The sequence below is a fragment of the Grammomys surdaster genome, unplaced genomic scaffold (assembly GCF_004785775.1).
Source record: "Grammomys surdaster isolate TR1022 unplaced genomic scaffold, NIH_TR_1.0 190, whole genome shotgun sequence".
NCBI lineage: Eukaryota > Metazoa > Chordata > Mammalia > Rodentia > Muridae > Grammomys > Grammomys surdaster.
The window spans coordinates 7,218,631-7,240,770 of NW_021604635.1; positions in this window are offsets into that span (position 1 = coordinate 7,218,631).

The window sequence follows — 22,140 nt, forward strand, 5'->3', positions numbered from 1 at the left end:
TCTCTCTCTCTCTCTCTCTCTCTCTCTCTCTCTCTCTCTCTCTCTCTCCTGTGTGTATGTTTGTGTGCATATTTCCTTGGTTTTTTTGTTTGTTTTGCACTATTCTGTTACTTTTCATCTTATTTTATTATTATTTTTTAACTCATCTGTTTTCTGATGAGAAAAATAAGTACGGGTTTGGATGAGAGGGGATGTGGGGAGGATCTTGAGGCTTTGGAAGCAGAGAAACCATAATCGGAATTTATTGTGAAAGAAAAAAAATACTTTTTTGACAGGGGGGTGGAGGAGCTATGGGATGTGGAACAGTCAGAGGGTGGGCCTGGAGGGGAATAAAATCTGGAGTGTGAAAATAACAATAAATAAATAAATAATGAAAAGATGGAATTGAATGGAAAATAAGCAAGAGAAAACTCAAAATATAGACTACAATTGTTATGACGAATCTCTTGTCAGATTAAATACATTCTCCTTCCAGCCATGGTTGGTGTGTTTTCTGTGTTTATTCTGTCTTTTAGTAAGGAGTTTTAGAAAACAGTAAGCAGGAGTCTAAGCATGAGTCTAGTTAAGAGATATTTACTTCTGTGTAAGCTTTTTTCACTATGGGCTACTTCTGGACAGTTAGCCTGCAGTGTAACATATTTAGGATTCTCACTTTCCTTAAGAAGCAAGAACACTTTCAGCAAAACCACACGCCTAACAAAACAAATCATGTTTCTCCTCTGTCTTGATTACTGATATTTCTAAAGCTTTTTAGTCCAATAGGATTTTCTGAAGGCTGAGGGCTGACTATGGAAAAAGATATACGTAAACATTGCATTATTTTCCTTCACATTATTATGGGAAGTTCATACATCTCTGACAATCAACCTATGATGTGTGGGCAGCAAACTCAAACAGTGCTTTAGAGAGTTTTTAATTGCTTACTCGAGCTTGATTTTATGATCCTTAAAGTGTTTTATCAGACATGAGACCCTGACAGATATGTACTTTAACTCTGTATCTTCATCTCTACAGGAGAAATGAATTTGAGCTTATAGAGGAAGTATGGGTAAGAGAGACAGGAGAGAGATGGACACAAGAGTACAGAAGGTCAAATAAACCAGTAGAGCAGAAAATTAGAGTAGAGAAATTTTCCGGTCAATCTTAGGTCTCCAGATAGACTCTTCAAGCAGTAACTGAAAATAGAAGGCAGCAAAGGATTGATTTGGAGAGATTGTGTTGAACTTAGCATGTGTTTGCAATTGAAGACCCACACAAAGCAGTAAATGATAATGATAGTAACCTGGAATCTTCATGTAGACAACCATCCTCAAACTTCAGCATATATCAAGAGTCTGAAAAATACTGGCTCCTCTACTAGTTTTGACTCAGTACATATGAAGAATATGGATATTTATTGAATGACCACGTGGGGCTGATGTTACTTGTCTGCAGACTACAGTGAGAAGAATCTCTGAAGCAGATGATTCCTGCTGTTGTAAGTTGAAACTTAACTTTGTCTGGTCATGGTGTTTTGTTTTTTAAATCTCTCATTTTTGTTTTGCAAAATTGTTCCCCTCTGACTCAAACCATTCTATACTTGTCTGTTTATAAATAGGCATTTGTATAGGATAAATGTAGAGAAAACCATCTTTTCAGAAGACGATACTACTACACACTGAGAAACTAGGAATAAGAAAGAAAACCAATAAAAGATAGACATGCCAGTCTTCAACACTAGTGAAATTATCCAGAGTAGCTCTTCTCTTTCCATGTACTGAAGCAACAAGTTTCCTTCTTTTCTCAAACCTAGGAGAATGTGTCCGTGTTGTTTTCAAATGAAAAGACTAGAAAACATCTGTTATTAGTTTGAATGACTCTATGAGATGCTGTTTCCTCTAAGCTATATATGGGATAATAACAGCTACTTAGTAAATGTTCCTTCTTTAAACTAAATAAGAAAATGAAAACAGCCAATAGTACTTATGTACTGTTTTCCGAAACCTAAATAACATGCACATGGTTTAAATTTTGTTTGTTGCTTTGTGTTTTTCTTACTACTACATTGGTTGTACATCATAGTGGAATGTATAACTTTTATTGATTTGGTAATTCTAACACAAGCACCAATCTGGCTGGAAACATTTAGAAGTTTGTAGAGTTAGCATTGGTACATGCTCTGGCATGGGCAGTATTTAATATCTGCAGTTGTGGGGTGTTATTATTATTGATTTAGAAAAAGACATTCAAGTCTCTAACTTTAGCATGTTGTAAGCAACACCAATTAGCATGCATAGCTGCTCTGACAGCATTTTGTGTTACTACAATGAAATTAATGAAAAGTAGACCACCTGAGGCACATTAATTAATAGTTAAGAGAAAAATTTTAACCTGTTTGCACTCTTAATTTTTCCAACTGAATAGATAATAGGGTTCCATTAATAAAATTTATAGTGCTGTGATACTATATGCAGTGTGACTTAGCCTCCTGTTAGGAGACAGAAAACTTACTGAAAAATGAAACGCTCTCAGAGAGCACCAGATTATGTTCTCTCTTTTCTCTGGAATCTCTCTCTGGAATACTTTGTATTGAATGAAGGTTTGAGAGCATCTGGTTTTCTGTGGATCCAGGAATAAACTCAAACTGATAATGACTTTAAAACAATGTCCACCTAGTGTATCCTTGTATGGTATTATCAATCGCTCTCTTTGTTGTAAATGATTTCCTCAGTTTTTTAAGTGATAGTGGGAGAAGAAGAATGATGCTGAATATTCATGCTATTAAATAGAAGATTGTTTTCTTTTTGTTGAAGTCTACTGTTACAGTGACAGGAACATAACAATCTGCTGTTGTTGGAGAAAGATTGTAAATTACATGCCACTCACTTTTACAACATTATTTCAAACAGAAGCTATATGGGAAGGGGCTACTTTGAATCTATAGTTAAAAACAAAATGAAGAGTTAGGTATAAATCCCAACACTGTAATTATCTACTTTCTTTATTAAATCAAATGATCACAAAGGTCTACCAGGCCTACTTAATTTGTGGCCCTGGCTTCTCTTTAGGAACAAAGACAGACTGTACATTTTCAAGATGTCTCAAAAACATGTACTTTATTTCATTTACTAGCTGAGTGGAAGTTGAAGAGAGTTGTTGGTAATATAAACCAGAGTTTCCCACTGAGCTAAGCTCATTTTCTAGGATTCTAACATTGCCCTCACCATATGTCCCATTGCATTTAACAAAGACATCCAACAGCTGAGGTTATTTCTATTTCTTGTAAATATACACTCCTTGTATTCTTAAATTATCTACAAGCAAGTTAAATTTCCTTGGGAAGAAATGAAAAGTACTAATATAAAACAATGCTTGACAAGCTAAATTCAAGAAGAAATAGCAAGTGCAAAAGAGAAGACTTGGGAGACAGGGGCATGTTCAAATAGTTCATTATAATCTGAATATACACTCTAGACTAAAGAGTTCAAAATTATCTCTGGTGCTGAGCAAGATCACTGGTAGGTGGCCAGAGTCTATGAGTATGATTGAAAATTTAAGCCATCTGTGAAGATTTCTTTGGAAATGCCAGTTGGCAGTATCACTTTTGGGATTGGCCCTGAGGTGAGATAGGGAGCTGATTCTTTTTCATCCGTAAGATAATTTCATTTCAGATCCAGTGTTTCACTTCAAATAGCCTCTTCATCCATCCTCCTGCCAGCCTCCATCCAGTACAAACAAAATATGCTTCTGCAAGCCAGCATTCTCATGCTGTGACTTCTCATATTTTCTAATAAATATAACACACAAAACTAGCATAACCTGCTGTCTGAGCTCTGTGCACATATAGATTATACACAAGGAAGTGTCAAAATGCAGTGATTATAGACAGGGATTCTAAAAGTGGAGTCTTTTGGTTCATTTCCATGTTCAGATAATAACATGCTGTGTGACCTTGACAAAGTTTTTTTAACTTCTCTTAGTATTTTCAAATAATGGTAATGCCCTCATTAAGAGCTGTGGTGGTTTGGATGATATATCTTCTCCATAGTCTGAGGGATTTTCAATTCTTGTTTCCCTGTTGGTGGCCTTGTTTGGATAGATTTAGGAAGTGTAGCCTTCCTGAGGTAAGGGGTGGTGTGAGGTTAAAAATTTAAAGTCTTCTATCATTTCTAGTTCACTCTGTCTGCTTCATGTTTGCAGTTCCAGATGTGAGTTCTCAGCCTCTGCTCTAGTTTCTGCTCCAGCCACCATGTTTAGTGCTTGCTGCCATGCCTTTGCTTTGAATTCATGGACTCTTCTTCCTCTGGATCTCTAAGTCAAAATAAATTCTTTCTTTTTTAAGCTGCTTTATTCATGGTGTTGTATCATAGCAATAAAAAATAAATAAATAAAACAACTGACACCAGAATATTGGGAGAAATCTATGAAAACCCTTTGCAAGTTTATTTTCACATTGTACAGTATGTCAGAAATTGTTCTACTAGTTTGAGAAGCTGAGAGAGCTCATCAGATAACATGTAGAAAACAAAGTCTACACAGTTTAGTAACTACAGCTTTAAATCTTAGCTCTGCTGCAGCCCTCATATAAATACAGTCTATCTATATGTGGTGGCTTGCTCACAGGCAGACATTGTCCACAAAGAATGACCATTTTACTTGAAACGGAAGTAGCAATGAGTAAGGGAAAACATTACCGTATGTAGTAAGTAGTCCACAGAAGAGAGATAAAGTGTATTGTTCTCTGGCTCTGCAGATTAATCTTTACCCACTCTGCATTCATTTTAGGTCTTCTCATGGTCTAAAACCAGTATCTGAGGCAGACAAGAAAGACACCATTTTTACTCCTTCTGAAGACATACTGTGGAGCCCAAAGGCTACTGGCACCCCAAGAAGGAAAGTCACTGAGGGCCACTGCTGCAATCGCAAGAGGATTTACTTAATTAGTCCAGTGCATTGGGGCTGCATGCTCACACAGGAGAAAAAGCAGCTGAGAATGCACTTGGGCAGAAGCATATATACAGTTTGAACAGGGCAGATGGTTTTGGTGATAAACTGGTCAGTTGGCATTGATGGGCTTCGAGGGACCCTCTAACAGGGAGCTATCTGTTGTCAGATGGCTCCATATGTCTGATAACCCAAGGTTTTTCTTGGAACCATGTGTCTCCACCCTTTTTTGAAAGGGAGAGATCTTGTGGTTTTTCTTGGGACTTTGTGGCCTCATCCTTCTGGGAAGGGAGGAGGTCAGGGGTAATTTTCCATGGACTTTGCAATAACAGAGCTCTTAGCTACCTATGAAACATGAGTTGTCCTCTTTTCTATGTCGATCATTTTAGAACATACAGTTAATTGCCTTTATACCAATAAAAACAGGCAGGAAATATAGGGATGGTCCAGATTAGGTAATTAGAATTTTCTTTTGAGGAAGACTGGCTGGTGGCAAATTAAATACAGCTATGATTCTGTTTTGCATGGACACAGAGGTAAATGCAATGGATTTTGCAAAGGTAATCAATTATGTTTGCCATACTTGTTTCAATGTATTAAGTGAGTTTAAAAAAACATAACAGTAAAATACACTGCATGTGGTAAGTCATCCAGATGCTGCACCGAAATGTTCATTCCCCTCTCCGTTAAATTGCAAAGTTTTTAGTTATGCTCACTGTAAATTAAAAGACATATTAAGAGGTCCTTGGCACTGGTGCTGAGACTTTGAAAAACTGTGGCAGAGGTAGTTATAGCCAGTGACTTAAAAATGGATTAGAACAAATCAAGACATCACCATAGTAGTTAAGATGAAAAGTAATAAAGCCTGGATCATAATGGCAACAATTAAACTACAAGACAGTGATGAATGTGAGCATGTTCTGGAGGCAGAATTCATAGGACTGGTGACAGACAGGTGACAGGCTATAGAAAAGGCAGGGAGGGACTCCAAGACTACAGTCTAGTTGCCAGGGAAAATGTTACTAGGCTCAACACAGAATTTAGAGAAGCTGGTTTGGGGGAGGGAGGCCATGGCTTTAGCTTATGGGACACTTTTGAGGCAAGCTCTGGCATAGTGTCTATTAAATCCTTTATAATATTCCTAAGAAAGATGGAAGACAGTGTTCTTTAGGTTATTTAGATAGGGATGATGGATTTATATAAGGCCCCAGGAAAGACTGCATATATCCAACATAAAGGCATATGGAAGAAAAATCTGAAAATGCAGCACCTGTCTAAGTAGAATTATAATTACAGCTATACAGATACGGCTCAATAGCAGAGGGCAAGGAACAAATTACTTCAGAGTTGTGCAATGTCATTGAGTGGTGCAGGTGTTTCAGCAAGTTTAAAAGCACAGAAAAAGCCTAGGATCTGAAATGCCTAAGTTAATGCTATGGTCAAAGGAACAACCCCAGAGTTAAGAAATGGTGGTGGTGGTAGTGGTAGTGGTGGTGGTAGTGAGTCCAGAAAGAGAAGAGTCTACTATAACAGCTTGTCAGGGAGCAGTAGGTAGGAGAGAAGGAGGTCCCAGAAGTCTTGCTCTGAAGTTAGGGAGAGGTGAGGAGATTTGTTGGAGAAGAATTAATGTGGAAGAAAAGAGTGAAAATACAAGGAAGTGAAAAGAGCTCTCAGTTTCCAACCGTCTCCATCAGCATTCTATTGTTGTGAAGAAATGCTATGACCATAGCACCTCTCACAAAGGGTAACCGGTTAATTGGGGCTGGCTTACAGTTTCAGAGGTTTAGTCCATTATTGTCAAGGCAGGAAACGTTGCTGCCTGTGGCAAGGCATGGTGCAACAAAAGGAGCCAAGGGTTCTATATCTGGATCTGCAGTCAGCAGGAAGAGAAAGCCCAAATCCCTAAGACAGGCTCAGTCTTGTTTATGAAATAAAAAGGGAGGGGGGATGTGGAGAGCTTTGGGGGCTGCTTGGGAGAGATCTGACATTGGCCAAGGACAAGGCTTCAGGCAGGAATCTGACATTAGGCTAGAACAAAGAAGTCATTTCAGGCACGAATCTAAATCTTAGACTAGAACAAAGAAATAATTTCAAGCAGGAATCTAAATATTAAGCTAGAACAAAGAAGTAGGCTTCAGGCATGAAAATGACTTTGGACTAGGACAGGGAAGTAGGATAGATATTTTGGTCATCCTGATAAGCCCTTAGAAACAGTGATCAGGGGACTTTGCTTATTGCCTTGCTTGTTCTTTGAATATTTGACTATTTGTGCTTAATGTCTTGCTTGTTCCTTGACTATTTGCATTTTCTGTTTTTCTAGTTCCTCAACCTAGAACTGACCTTAATATTTGTGTGTAATTAAAATCGTATAAAAGCAAAAAATAAGAAGAAGAAGAAGAAGAAGAAGAAGAAGAAGAAGAAGAAGAAGAAGAAGAGAAGGAAAGAAAAAGAAAAAAAAGAAAGAAAGAAAGAAAAGAAAGCCCAAATCCCTACCCCAGTCCAGTCACACTCCCGCCCAGGCCACATTTCCTAATGCCACTCCCTAAGTATGCAAATATGAGTCTGTGGGGGCCATTCTTATTCAAATCACCACAGCCACTTTGCATACGGCAAGCATTGTTTATATTCTGCATTTCAGAGGATTAGCCTGGTGTGGGAGATTCAGAAGCTGACACAGGATTACATCCCTAAAATACAGGGCCAGTTAAGAAGCCAGGCAAGGAAAGCTCCTGGTGTTTCCTTCAGGAAATTTAGGAGTCAGAGATGCCAGTGGGTGGGAGGTCAATTTGACAAAGGCAGTCAGTATTTTGTTTTCACACCAAGAACAAAAGAAAAACAAATAAAGGTGGGAAAGGATTTGAGACTGAGTAGGAAATTAAATATGCACATAAACTGCTACTTGGGGCTCTGCCTTCAGAACACCAGGCAGTAGGACTTCTCAGTGTTAAGAAGACAGAATTGCTTTCTAACATATAGCCATACATTGCTTGCCATTTCCCCCTTCTTAGTCGTTACATATGAAGTTTTTCTTTTAGTAGAAGATACATTGTCACATATCTTTGAAAAAAATTAGAAATATCTAAGAAAGCATATTAATTCAAATGATAAATACAAACATTTTTAATCATTTAACACATATTTGAAATTACTCTTTGTGTGTATGATTTCACAGTGATACTAAGAGATTCTCTGATGATAGTTCTTTTTAGCTGATGAAATTATTGAGTTAGCTTAATATATTACGTTATTGGTTCAAGTGGAAGAATCTTGTCAAAAAACAAAAACGAACATTAGTTCTGAAGTTTTGAGTATTTAAAGCTTATTCCTGGGGCAGTAAGATGGCTTAATGGGTAAAAGTGCTTTCTGTCAATTCTGGCCATGTGAGTTTGATTCTTGATATTTGCATGGTGAAAGGAGAAACCCACTTTTTAAAAATTTTCCTCTAACCTCCATACGTACATCATGGCATAGACTCTTTCTCTCTCACTTATCTCTGTCTCTTTGTCTGTCTGTCTGTCTGTCTGTCTGTCTGTCTCTCTCTGTCTGTCTGTCTGTCTGTCTCTCTCTCTCTCTCTCTCTCTCACACACACACACACACACAGTAAACAAATAAATAGATAATCGTAAACAAAAAAAGCCATGGACTTCAGGAAGTTAATATAACATTTTCTGGTGGAAATATTGGCAGTGGTAATAAAGCACTGTCATGTTCTGCCATGACAGACTTGCCACCACTGTTTATTTCCAGACCAGCGGACTTCCTTCCTTCACTTAGATATAGATAAAGGGCGCAAGAGGAAATCCAAGAGTGAGTGTGTGCTACAGTCTAGACAAGGAAGATCTAAGCACAGATTGGAAGTGTCAACAAGGGGAACAGAGGTCTGAAGAAGAAATATAGAATGCTGATCTCTTAGGAGCGTCATGCACAGAGTGTCTGTCTGTCTCATGCATTGGCATAGATAAAACTACCACTGAGCTACCAGTTCTATTTATACCATTTACTTTTATTTTTATTTGTGTGTGTGTTTGTGTGTGTAGGCAATTTGTGTACATGTACCTGCAGAAGACAGAAGAGGGTATTAGATGCCCTGGAATTAGAGCTATAGATAGTTGAGAGCAGCCAACATAGGTCCTGGGCATCAAGCTTGCATCTTCTTGAAGATTGAGATGTGGTTGTAACAGCAGAGCCATTTCTCCAGCCTCCATTTAGAATTTCTTATACTCCCTTGTTGGGTGGGAATGTATACTCTCTTCCTGTGTATGTGAAAATAGGACACAGGAAACAAGCTGGCAGATACGGTATAGTTCTGTCAGACTCAGAGGGACCAAGAAAGCAGACTATCTTAAGAGAGGAAAGGTGGGAGTTAGCCAAGGGAGAAGAATAAATCCCACAAGAGACCAAGTGTAGGAAAGACCCAAGATTCCCAATGGAGTGGTGACCCAGAATAGAAACACCTGTCATCTGTCCCTGCTTGGCTTAGGACAGACCTGTGCCTACCATGTCGCTTCCTTTTAGGTATCTGTCAGTATCCACATGGGGGTAGTCTTGGGTACTACGAGCTGATTCTTCATTTTTAACAGAGTTTGAAAGAGTTCTCATTTCCTTTTCATTCAGTACTGCCTTGAAACAGTAACAAATGCTGAGCAAGGTTTAGGGGAGAAAGGAACTCCCAGTAAACAGAGAAAGAAACAAATCCCATACCCCTTAGAAACACAGATAATTCTAACACATTTAATCCCTTTCATGAAAGATCCAGGGGAGCAAGAAAACTTCTCAGATATATATGACGAACCAGTACATTCCTGAGAAAAACTTGAGAATTTTGATTATGTTCACTAAAGTGATCTGCTTAAAATTCAGTTGTAATCAAGATAGAGGGAGGGTATATTTAGCTTAGTCTTTTATCCTCTGTCATTAGGAGTTGTTTTGAACTGCTGCATGTGAGTAATTACTTAATGTCTCTAGAGAACTGTGCTTCTTTATAGGCAAAACTTGGGTTCTGCACAACAGTTCAGGCAAACAAAAGAACTACATTTAAGGGACATTCAGACTCCATAGAGACAAAACTGAAAAGAAGATCCCAAGGCTGCCCAGGTTAGCATTAGTAAAAGTGGGAGATGTTTGTTGGCTGGTTTGTTAGAATAAAGACACTGCTGTTACAGGGCTATATATGAGAAGTTGCCACGGAGCCCCTTTATCATGGAATCTGGTACAAAGTAGACTTGCCCCATAGATGAGGCCTAGCCCTCCCATAGCTAAACCAGAAGTTCTGAGAGTTATAGTTCTTGAAACTTTGTTTTCAAACTTTTTTTTCAATTGAATGAAACAATTAAATTTTCATGTAGATAAATCTAGTATGATAGGAAGAATCGAAGATTTGAAATGAAGGTTATTGCCCTGTCCCAAGCATCTTAATGTTTTGCTTATTTTCTCTTCTGTAAATAAAGTCATCATATTTTTTTTAACTAACAACATTATTTGAAGATCAAAGAACATAGTGTTTGCATAACACTTTGAGAGCTGTTCTATATTTGGTATGCTGAGTGTTTCTGATTAGTTATGAAGCTTGTTATACAGTGTTTTTAGATAATCAATAATTTACATTGTCTTGAAGTTGACACTTAAAAGCTTTCGTAAATGTCTTAACAGTGTAGTAAAGGAAAATGGTATCTAGTCAAATATACATGATCTGAGGGATAAAGATCAAGAAGTATACAGAAGTCACATATCCAACTAATTGTCTAATATTTAAATTCCTGTTTGGTTTTTTTTGTTCATTTTTTTAATTTTATACATTATTACCTTCCTAGGAGAGAACTATCTTTAGAAAGGAGTTTGCCTAAGTCCTTGACCTTGAACCAATGTGTTTTGGCTGCAAAATACAAGCACTGTCAACATTTTCACCTTGGTTCTTAGCATAGCATGCTCCCTCTCACTGGATAAGGAAGTAGCACTTTACATACCCCTGAGAAGTGGGTTGGGTTTTTCCTTCCTGTATGTGCACTCTCTCCTCTTCTGCCTGGATGGCTTTACCTTAGACTAGCACTCAGTTTTCAAGACCTCTTCCCCAAGTCCTTCCTGACCTGTTTATATTTTCCTGAAACCTCTAGAGCTCTCTTCTCTAACAGTGTGCTTCATTCTCAGAGAAACAGGGTCTTCTCTAGGCTGCTTGTCCTGACTGTACTTAGGGTGTGTGCCAGAGAACCTCAGGGATAGACACGGCATTTGGCAGATTTTCCTGCAGAATGTCAGCTCCAGGTAAAGCAGGATTTAGTTTCTACTCACTGAAAACTCTCCAGGACCTGAAGCAATCACTCTTACATAGAGAGCACTCCATATGTGCGTTTTGCTTGCTAGCCAAAGTGGGGAAAAGTTGTTTGGTGAAACTAGTGATTTTAAGAATCCAGTGCATTACGCTGTGGCAATAAAAATCCAGAGGTTTCTATTTCAGAAGAATTGTGGATGTTTTGCATTTTTGTGTGTCACATAAATAGCATCCAGACATATTGGGCATAAAAATGGATGAACAGTGTCATGTTCTGTTTAAATTATCTACAACATGGAATATTGTTGTGGAAAATATATATATAAAAAAAATGGTTCAAAGTTCCTGCGATAAACCCAACTACTCTCTGCCCAGTCGGGCTGGCTGGGCTGTTATCTCCTAGAGACTCTCTGACTCAGAGCTCCAAAATCTTGCCACCAAGCTAAGTTCTCACTGGCGGATCACTCACTTCCACACCAGCCCCATGCTTCAGAACCCTCATGGCCTTTGTGGTGCACATCAGGCAAACTGACACTCTTCTGCTGTACCTTTCTCTATGGAACCCAGATGAGCTGCCTCATGAGGGAAAACACAACACAAACTTAGTTCAGAAACAATGGTAACTCAATCGCTGGGTTTATCAACTAGAATCTTAATCTTGTAATCCGTATTAAATCTAAATTGAGAGGAGACCAGGAGACCAGGAGGCACTAGCAGCTACGTCTTGTCCTCACACCATTCCTGTCCAAAAAGGCCCTAACTCTCTCCAGCTTCCTCTCTTCCCCTACCCAACCAGGAAGTCCCTCCTACTCGCCCAGTGATTGGTTCCTTTATTTATTAAGGGATGATTCACAAGAAACCACCTGAGTAGTGACTCACTCATCATCCACAGCCCCTCCCAGGAGAGTGCAATTAACATCAAAATACACCAGGGCCATCCACAGCAGAATATGAGTATTTTCTTGTAGCTAAGTGATGTAAAATTATGTAAGCAGTCGCCCTGACAATTCAAATAAAAATTGTATTGTAGATGGATTTAAAGACACGTTGCTGGAAATATGAGTTTCATACCTCAATTCTCATGAATATGTGTTGGTTCTGAATTTCTTTAACTTTTCATTTCCTTTAGCTCTTATCGATTGGAAACATGAGATAATTGAAAAGTAAAGAGAAGGAAGACTCCTTTCACTGGAATTTGGAAGGTTTACTTTGCAGACCCCATTGTTACATGCTATGGCGCTGCCTTCCCATGAAGCTCTTAGGATGGTTCTGGTTTCATTTGCATGTAGGAACCACTAATCTCTTTCATCAAGTGCTGGCAGTTCAGCCAAACAGCACCTGCTGCAAGTCAAAGGGAACTGCTGAAGCTGAAATTAATGCTTGTGTTTCTCTCCCAAGCAAGTAATTTCATTAACAAAATTAGATTTCTTACAGGGGTAATTGACACAATCTGGTAATTTAGAGACTTGTCATTAAAAATTAAGCATATAGGAAAACAATGTGAACTCAACTTCCCCTACTAAGGCCCAGAAGCACACAGAATCTAAAGGCAAAATCTTGTGAGGTAGTGCTAGTTCAGTAAAGATCATGTGGAAGTCTTCTGGGAACATTTTTGGGTTTAGCAAGTGAAAAAATCATGTTATCACATTGCAAGAGTTTGCTTATGTTTAGGGAAAGTAATTAGATATTAAAAAATATTTAGAATTTTTCTTTGGAAGACAGAATGACCTTTAATTATGAGCTTTAAAATTTTTTTCATAGTGGGAGTTGTGATGCACTTAGAGAATATGGGAAGTGTTACAGGAAACAATGTATGATGTCTTATTAGCTTCATGAGAAGAGAGAGGGTGAGTACTGTGTTTTTCTACTCTCTTCCATTTGAAGGCCCTTGCACTAACCACTTTAAATTTGTGTAGTAACAAAATTACTCTTTCTCACAAAGGTTGCCAGCCATCCAGCTTCCGTGATTAATCTCCCAAGACCCCTTTGCCTTAATTCCCAAGCACATTTGGCAGCTGATCCCATGATACATTTAATTTGTTTTTGTTGTTTTACAATTTGTTATGTATTTTCTGATATTCTTGGATAAATCTTGGTCATAATTCTGTTTGTTTGTCTGGCTTCCTACCAACCCAGGGGCTTCCAAACACAATCGTAGTAGTAAGTATTTAGCAAACAAAAATAGAAAAACTATAAGGATGAAGCTCTGGCTTACAGTTTGATGAGATATGCCCCAAGGCTCATGAATTCAAGCTTGGCTCCTATGGTAGCCATGTTTAGTGGTATGAGCTAGTTGGATTATTAGGTCTATAATTTTATTAATGACTCAATTCTTTGATTGAGTCAAAGTTGTAAATTCTGTTGGGAGGTGGTAAAGACAAAGTAAGGCCTCCTTGGAATTATCAGTTAAGAGGTTTGTGGCACATCTTTGAAGAACATGTTTTATCTTTTGTACTTCTCTGCCTTCCTCTGCTCTCTCCCTCCTTTTTGTTCTTATATCTTCCTTCTTTACCTTCTCTCTCCTTTCCACCAGACACAAGAAATTTTTCTTAGCCATGCCCTTCCACTGGGATATGATATTCATTCTTGCCCACTGTGATGATTGGTTTTAAATCAACTTGATACAACTCTTAATTCCCTAAGTAGGGACCTCCAACTGAGGAATTGTCTTAACAGATGACAATTCTTAACAGATGTCCTACTTCTCAAATATGAGTATTGATTTCTGGTAGTATCTCAGATGAAAAGTGTCAAGGCACAAGGGAGATTGTTTGTATCTGCTGTTGAACTGATTTATCCTGTTTCTGATAATTATACTTTCACTAATATTAAAATCAGTGTTTCCAGACTTGTAAAGTTGGCTAAAGACTAATGGCTCTACAGAAAATGTCCAGGTTTTTGGTGCCATATTGGAAATGCCCAGGCATTTCCAGGGTTCTTATCTCTCAACTGTGAAACAGCCACGATAGAACCCCTAGATTCTCAAGGTCTAAGGAACTACGGGGAGTTTCAGACTCTCAGGTCTGATTAAGCTGTTGTTACTATTTTGAAGTAAGCTGATTTAATTTTATGTGTCCTATTGGTTCTGTTCCTTAGGGAGCCCTGACTAATAAAAATTGTGGCAGCAGAAGGGAGGTTGCTGCTGTGCTTTCCCCGATAATGCTGTTTTTGCAAAGACTGTGGAAGCATTTGGAACTTTGGGCTGGAAACACCACTGAGTGCTCTGAGCTTAATGAGCTGTTGTAAGAACTTGGAAGAAAAGGCTGAGATAGACAGTGGGTATCTGGCTTGTGATGTTTCAGAAGCAAGTTTGAAAGTCCCTCAAAGACTCTATTTGCACTGTTTGTATGATTTTTTAGTTAAGAATATATGTTTTCTGGTCATTTGGGGCTTAAGAGTCAGAAGAAGAGAAGAGTCAATGGAGGAAAATGTTTGCTTTACTGGAATAATTAATGCTGATTAGTTGAGGCTAAAAAGCAAGTTATGATTAATAATAAACCAGCAACAACAGTGAAATGAAATCTTCTGGAAAGTACTTCCTGGGGTCCAATGGGAGAAGCTAAGGCTGCACACATCAAACTGGCAGCAGGATTTGACAAGTGATATATCGACTGAAAATTCTGCTGCTGAGGTCGATGTCTGACATTAACAGAAAGCTCTGAGCTCAATGCAAAATGGTGGACTTGTCAGTGGGGATTCCTTTCCTCTACCTGGAAGATCCTGGTCTCCACCCTGCCTACCTGAGTAATATCACCTAGTCCTGCACCTGAAATTCCTAGAATGTCTCCCCATGCTATTGAGACATCCTAGTACCTTAGCCATTAGCCAAAGACCTTTGCCTACCCTCAACATTCCCAATCCCTTCCTAAAAGCTACATAACACTTGGTTCGCCCCGAATAAAGTTTACATGTACAAGCCCACCCCGAATAAAGAAATATTCACAAGCTAAGATAATCCTAGAAAGCTTTTTTATTGAAGATCACTGGAGAAGGCCTTCACCTATAAGATTAAAGATCCTTGGAGATAACCTTCTTACCCCTACACTCTTACCCCTGGCACTCATTCATCTGGATTGGGATCCTGCAGAACCCCATCTATTCTGAGCTCTGCTTCATCCTTCCGACCTAGTATGCAGCAGCTACATCTGGACACCTTTAGAGAGAGAAAGCACAGAACTCAGAGCCCTAAAACACATACCAAAATATATACGAATGTTCCACATGGCACTGGTTTTAAACACATGAAGGGTCATGTTAAGGCTCATGTTTGACACTGTGTGGTGGGGCAGAGTCTTTATGAGGAGAAGCCATGAGAGGCTATTAGAGAACATGCAGCAGCAGTGCCAGTGGAAACCCAAGAATGTTGGAGATGCCAGGACTGTGGGATGACCTTCAAGGACAGTGGCAATGTGGAAAGGAGTCTGTTGAGCCTACAGAAAAGTTACATAAGCTATGGATGGCAAAGAATTAGTACTATGAAAGTCCTTCTGGGGCCAAAAGTTCACAGATGAGTCCCTGGTTTTGAGTAGTGAATTCTTTACATAGTAGGGATTTAGTTTTGTATTGATCTGTTTATAGTTCTGCCTTGGTTCTTCCCTCTTGGAATAATAAATTATATAATTTATTTTGGATTTAAAAGAAACACAGAGTTTGTACTTTTAAAGAGGCCTTGGGCTTTTACCATGTCAGACTTTTAAAAGACTGTAACTTTTTAAAGTTATAAAAAGAATTGTTTTATATTGTGATATTAACATGAGATCTTGGGGAAAAGGAAACTTTGTGATTTAACAGAGATATATTTCTGTGCAAAGTGGACAAGGTAGGCTTGTGGTGCCTAATCATGATTGTTACTTGACACTTGTGAAGGTAGAATCTCAGTTGAGGAACTGTCTCCATAAGATTGTTCTGTGGGCACATCTGCTGTGCATTTACTTGAAGATAACTGAGGTAAAAAGGCTTAACCTACTCTAGGCAGTGCCATTGTTAGACAGAAGGGCTACTACTGTACAGAAATAGTAGCAGAGAAAAGTTAAAGGAGCAAGTCCATAAGTAGCTGCCCACCATGATCTCTGCCCTAGTCCCTGCCTTGAGTTCCTAAGACTTACAATGGTGGATTTTATCCCATAAGCTAAATAAGCTCCTTTATCCACATGTTGCTCTTGATCATTGTTTTATTTACAGAAATAGAAAAAAGACTAGAATAGTGGATGATGATAAGGCAATGGAGCCTTCTTAACCACAGTGTGGAAAACATGAACCCAATTACACATTTTTCCTTTTTTTTCCTACGATATTTTGTCAGTCTTGGTGATAGGAAACTATTACAGATTGGCATAGTTGCTTCAATTATATCTAATAATGTTGTTCATGCAGCTTTAGGACAATATTAATGATAGAAGGAATTTTGAAAAGTTTAAAGATACAACTATGAAAGCTTGGAATTTTGTATGTAGAGTTTAATGGGAAAGTCTGGCAAGAATGGAAAAGACCAAATATTCCTCAGAGTGCCTCACATTAAGGCAGTGAAGAATACTTGGAACTAGAAGGAGAAGCCATTCATGTTATACTGTAACAACTGTCTTGGATAAATTCTGTATGTCTTCTGATATATTATTGTAAAAGACCAAGTTTAGAGATGGCATGTTCTTAATCTGAAAGGAATATAGACACAGAAAGACAACACTTAGGCCTAGTATGGGATGTGATTGTTGTTGTGTTTAGCTAAGTTTTCAGTGAAAATAAAGCACAAAGTAAAGAGCACAAATGTTTACAATGCATAGTATGATCAGAAGAGAAGCACATTTAACCCTTTGGCCATGAAGACTATGGATGATGAAGACTTTATTACCATTCTTGAGAAGTCAAATACTTTGAATTGAGATCATAGAGATTTTTGCCAAGATTCGTTAGTGAAACTGGATTCCATGTGATAGGGACCCCCTAAGATGGCCGAGAATAAAGCTGTGAAGATGAAACTGAAGAATCAGTGGTGACTTCAGGAAGTTAGACAAGCCAAGAACAGGAAATCATTTTCCAGGAAAGTCTCAAGTGGTAAGAAGAGAGTCTCTGCAGACTCCACTATATAGCAAGGCTATAGTGCAAGGTTATGACTTATGTCCTGACACTACCTGCTCCAGATGCTGACATGGGACCCACTCTTTACTTGTGCTTTGTTCTAATTCCTCCTTGGTACTTTTCCTTTCTTCTCATTCAGAACTGGGATGTTAACCTTTCTGGCTTGTATATGATGGGAGTCCAGAAAAATATTAGAGCTGCTAGGATTTGGGAAAAAAATGAAGAAGGATTAAATGAATTTTGTATTGTTAGATGAACAGGAACCTTTTTGTGCCAGGGAAGAATATTCTAGTCTGGACCTGATATGTACACCAAATATGTTGAAGACTTAATTTATAGTGTAGCAGTATACAGAAGCAATAGTGAATGAATTATTAACTGAAAGATCTGATGATGAATTCATAGTTGAATGACCTAGGTTGTGAGAATTCAGATGGCTGGACTTGGGGTAAGACATTTCATCCTTTATTCTTGTTACTCTTGCTCTCTAGCTTTCCTCCCCTCACCTCTTCCCAAGTTTCCACCAGGTGACCTGTTCATTTGCCATAACATTCCTCATGATGTTTTTGTCTTGTCAGAGCCCAAAAGGCAAAGGAGCCAGTTGAGAATGGACTGAAGTCATTGAAACTGTGAGCCAAATGAACATCTCCCCCTTAAACTGCTTTATGAAGTATTCTGCCATCCCAGTAGAAAGCTGACTCATATGTATTGGCGCACCAAACACACAGTACCTACTATTTCAAAAGAAAACATCTCATGAAATTGAATGGATGTTTGAGTCCATAACAGTTTGTTCAAAATAGAAAATAATAACTTTGAGGTATAACTATTATAGTCACAAAGGGCACAATACAGCCTTAATATCTACAGTACACATTAGAGAAAAGTAATTTTGTTAAAGAATGTAGATGAATACATAATGTTCAAAATGTTCTTATTTGGGGAAGAGGGATTGTGATCAACCAACTTCAGTTCTTGCATTTTTTGTTTACTTTTTAAGTATTTATTATCAATCTAAGGAGTGACAAATACTGATTTTGCTCCTACTGGCCAATCTTATCATTATCTCTTTTAATTTTTCTTTGTCCAATGCTGTGTCTATAAGGATTTTATTGTTCTGATCAAGTTTACAAACAACTCAAACCCATCCCGTGTGCTGCTGCCTGGTTCTCCTGAAGAGCATAAGGGCATCAACTTTCTCTGTGATTGCTTCTGTGGCTGTCCCTGGCCTAGCAGAACTTATTACTCCCCCTCCCTTTCCCTCTCCCTCTCCCTCTCCCCCATCTCCCTCTCCCTCTCTCCCTCTCCCCCCCTCTCTCCTTTCCCTTGTTCCTCTTCTCCTCCTCCCCCTCCCCTCCCCCTCCTCCTCCTCCCCCTCCTCCTCCTCCTCCTCCTCCTCCTCCTCCTCCTTCTATAGAACATGAATGAGCCAGCTTTTTAGGGGAGGAATTTGTTGACATCATTTCCAAATGTAAAGCATAAACCTTGCTTGTTGATACAGTGCTTATCTGAACCACTTAAACATGAATTTTGGCTGTTGTCACAATTAGAATTTTGAAATTCATTTTACCATTGTGAAATGAGGGAGAGTATACATTCTTTGCATGTGTATAGTGTGCATATATGTGGTTATAAATGTGAGTACATGTATATGAATAGACATGATGGTGCCTGAGGTTGATGTCCAGAAGTTTTCTTGATAGCTCTCTACTATAGAAAATTTAGGTTTTTTACGCATTGATGAAACATAAGGCAATTTATTTATAAAATTATTTCCACATTCCCTGGTATTTTCTATAGTAGCCAAAATGGACTATGGCAGAGTGCTAGCTCATTGATTTTCCTCTGGTTGAACTTGATCTCAACAATCTATCCTCATGGAGTTGTCTGCTTCTAGATTAAGATTATCCCGGAAGTTCTAATTCAATTTGATTAATTGGCTAAGATGGTAATTTAAGAAGCTCGAACCAGGAGGTCTGTTCTTGTAACAACACTAGCCAAGCCAAGTGGGGTCATTAAACTTTACTTACAGTTAGCTAATGCTTCTTCTAGGCATTATATAAAAATTTTGATGCCATAAATTTTAGAAACATGTAGCAATTTTTAAAAATCTGTATAGATGATAAATGCTTGTAATTATTTTGTTATCATAACCAAAAATATTAGAATGGAAAAGAATGGCCTGGTCTCATGAATCATAACATATAAAAACTAACCAAGTTTCAATAAGTATCATGAGAGATTAAAGGTACTACAGCTTCCAGAGTTTTCAGTTCATACTATTAAGTACATTTTGAATATTACCCATATTTATAGGTAATAATAGATACATGAGTATTTACATGTAAAGAAGACACATTAAAGTAAATTCATTGACACTAGTTTGTTAGGCATTTAGTGTAAACACATTTCTTTAATTATTAAAACTATCTCTTCATAATAAATTTAGGTTAGTCTCTCTCTCTCTCTTTATATATATATATATATATATATATATATATATATATATATAAATGTATGCTACATATGCATAAAGGATACATGAGCATACACATAAATATACAATATTAAATACACATATATTAAAAATTTTCCTCTCAAAATTAACACCACAGTGTTACATAATCCTAACTAACCACATTGAGTTAATCAGATGTTTGCAGAAGGTCAAGTATGTTTAACCATCTTCAATAAAAAAAGTGAAGTGATGGTGTTAGAAATCTGGCTCACTGGAAGAAAGACTAATTAGCATGTTGGAGATACAGGAAGCTGTTGATTTAAAAACTAACATGCACACACATATGTGGAAGGTGGGAGAATGAAAGGGAGAGAGGAATAGAGGAAGGAATTGAAGAAGGAGAGAGAAAGAGAGAGGAAAGAGAAAGAGAGAGAGAATTTTAATAGGTCATAATAATAGGAAAACTCCAGCATAATGAAAATACAGTCATTAGCATATAAAGGCTGATTTTATAACAGGCAAAATCCTGAAGTCATGAGAAGATGTAGCTTGTAAACTTATGTAAATACTTTAGCATTTCATTATAGGGAATATTTGAACATGGCAAACAATAGAGACTGTTAGTAAGAAATTGAACATTTTCCGATGGGTAGTATATATGAATTAAAATGACTTAAATACATGCCTGAAACTAGTTGCTGGATGGCAAAAGGCATTGCTTGTGCACAGTATTACCTGGTGGTCCTCCAAACAAAGAGCATTGTTAGAGTTTTTATATTAACTTTATAACAGTATGCGAAAAGGTATATATATATATATATATATATATATATATATATATATATATATATATATATACTCTATTATTTAACAATAACCTCCTGAGATTTATTCAACTTTATTAAAAATTTAGACTAGGGACGGTGGTACACTCCCTTAATGCTTGTTCTGAAGAGACAGAGAGACTAGCCTATTTTACTGAATTCAAGTCCAGCCTGGTCTTCACAGTAAGCTCCAGGCCAGCCAAGGGTACCTAGTGAGACCCTGTCTTTAAAAATCAAATAAAAATGATACAAATAAATAATAAAATGAAAATCTAGCTAAGCATGAGCCTGTGAGTGAGCCAAAAATTTTATTAGAACTTCCTTTCAAGTCCACTGTTTCTAAGCACTGGTAAATGAGGGTTTCTTTTTAGAACCTTCTGTACTTAGGGAGCAGATTTTTAAATTCTAATTTTATTATTTTCATTATATCATGGCGTATGTTTGTTTTAGAACTAAATTATTATTTTGTCACATAATGAACCAATATACACTTGCCTTGAGGCATCTCTGGCAGTGACTAAGGATAGGTTCCCCCACTCATCTCTGGCTGAAACAAGAAGAAGTTCGGTGGAGCCCTTTAAATTAGAAGAGCTGCCTATTAATCTTCGAGCCTTGATCAGAATACTATGTCTTGGCTTCATGCTTTTCTCGACTCTCCATCCCCCCTTTTTCATTTCCAGCCCCCCTTTCAGGTGAACACCGTTTGTCTGCTGTTGGAGGTGGCTACAGAATGAGGTAACATAGACCCAGAAAGACAAATGTCACTTGCCCTCTCTTGTCAGAGGCTCTTAGCTCTAAATATTCATGCATGTCTATATAGCTGCAAAGGCCAGGAAGGTAAAAGAGGAATATTGCTGGAGGATGGGTTGTGAAGCAATGACAGGATCAGCAGTGTGCAAGTGATCTCAAGTGTAAACAGGGAAAATGGGTACTCTAGTTAGGAAGGAGAAGGAGACAAACGTAGAAGGGGAAAGGAAGATAAATACCAGTAAGCATGTCTGAAAAAAGTCATCATACTATTACAGTCAGACTTTTAACTAACTGCGTAGAAGTACCTGTAATGCATATAAATTAGTCAATAGTAGGCATACATACTAAAATGGAAACTTCCCATCTGGGCTGACGCTACTCCCAGAAATGTAATGACTGTTAATTCAAAATAATGTTAGTTTGTTATGCTAAAATTGACTAAATATCTATTAATTCCAATTTTTCTGTATACAGCAACACTTATTGGATGTGTTACTCTCTGCTAATTTTAATTTAGTTGAACACAACATTTTGCAATTTGCTACTTGGAGATGGTTTATGTGGTAGAGCAAAGCAATGAAGAAAGTTTGGAAAATTGTAAATGGACAACTCATAGGATAGCACATCTGAAACTGACATTATTTCTACATGGCAGTGAGACTCAGGAGAGAGTCAAGTAATAATTCTGCTCACTCCAACACTTGTCTCAGAATACTCACATTATATAATTTGTTCCTGGTCTTTGCAATTATCCACCTGTAGATGAGAAGATTTGAGCTTGTTAGTCTTCCTTTCCTCTCTCTCTCTCTCCCTCTCCCTCTCTCTCTCTCTCTCTCTCCCCCTC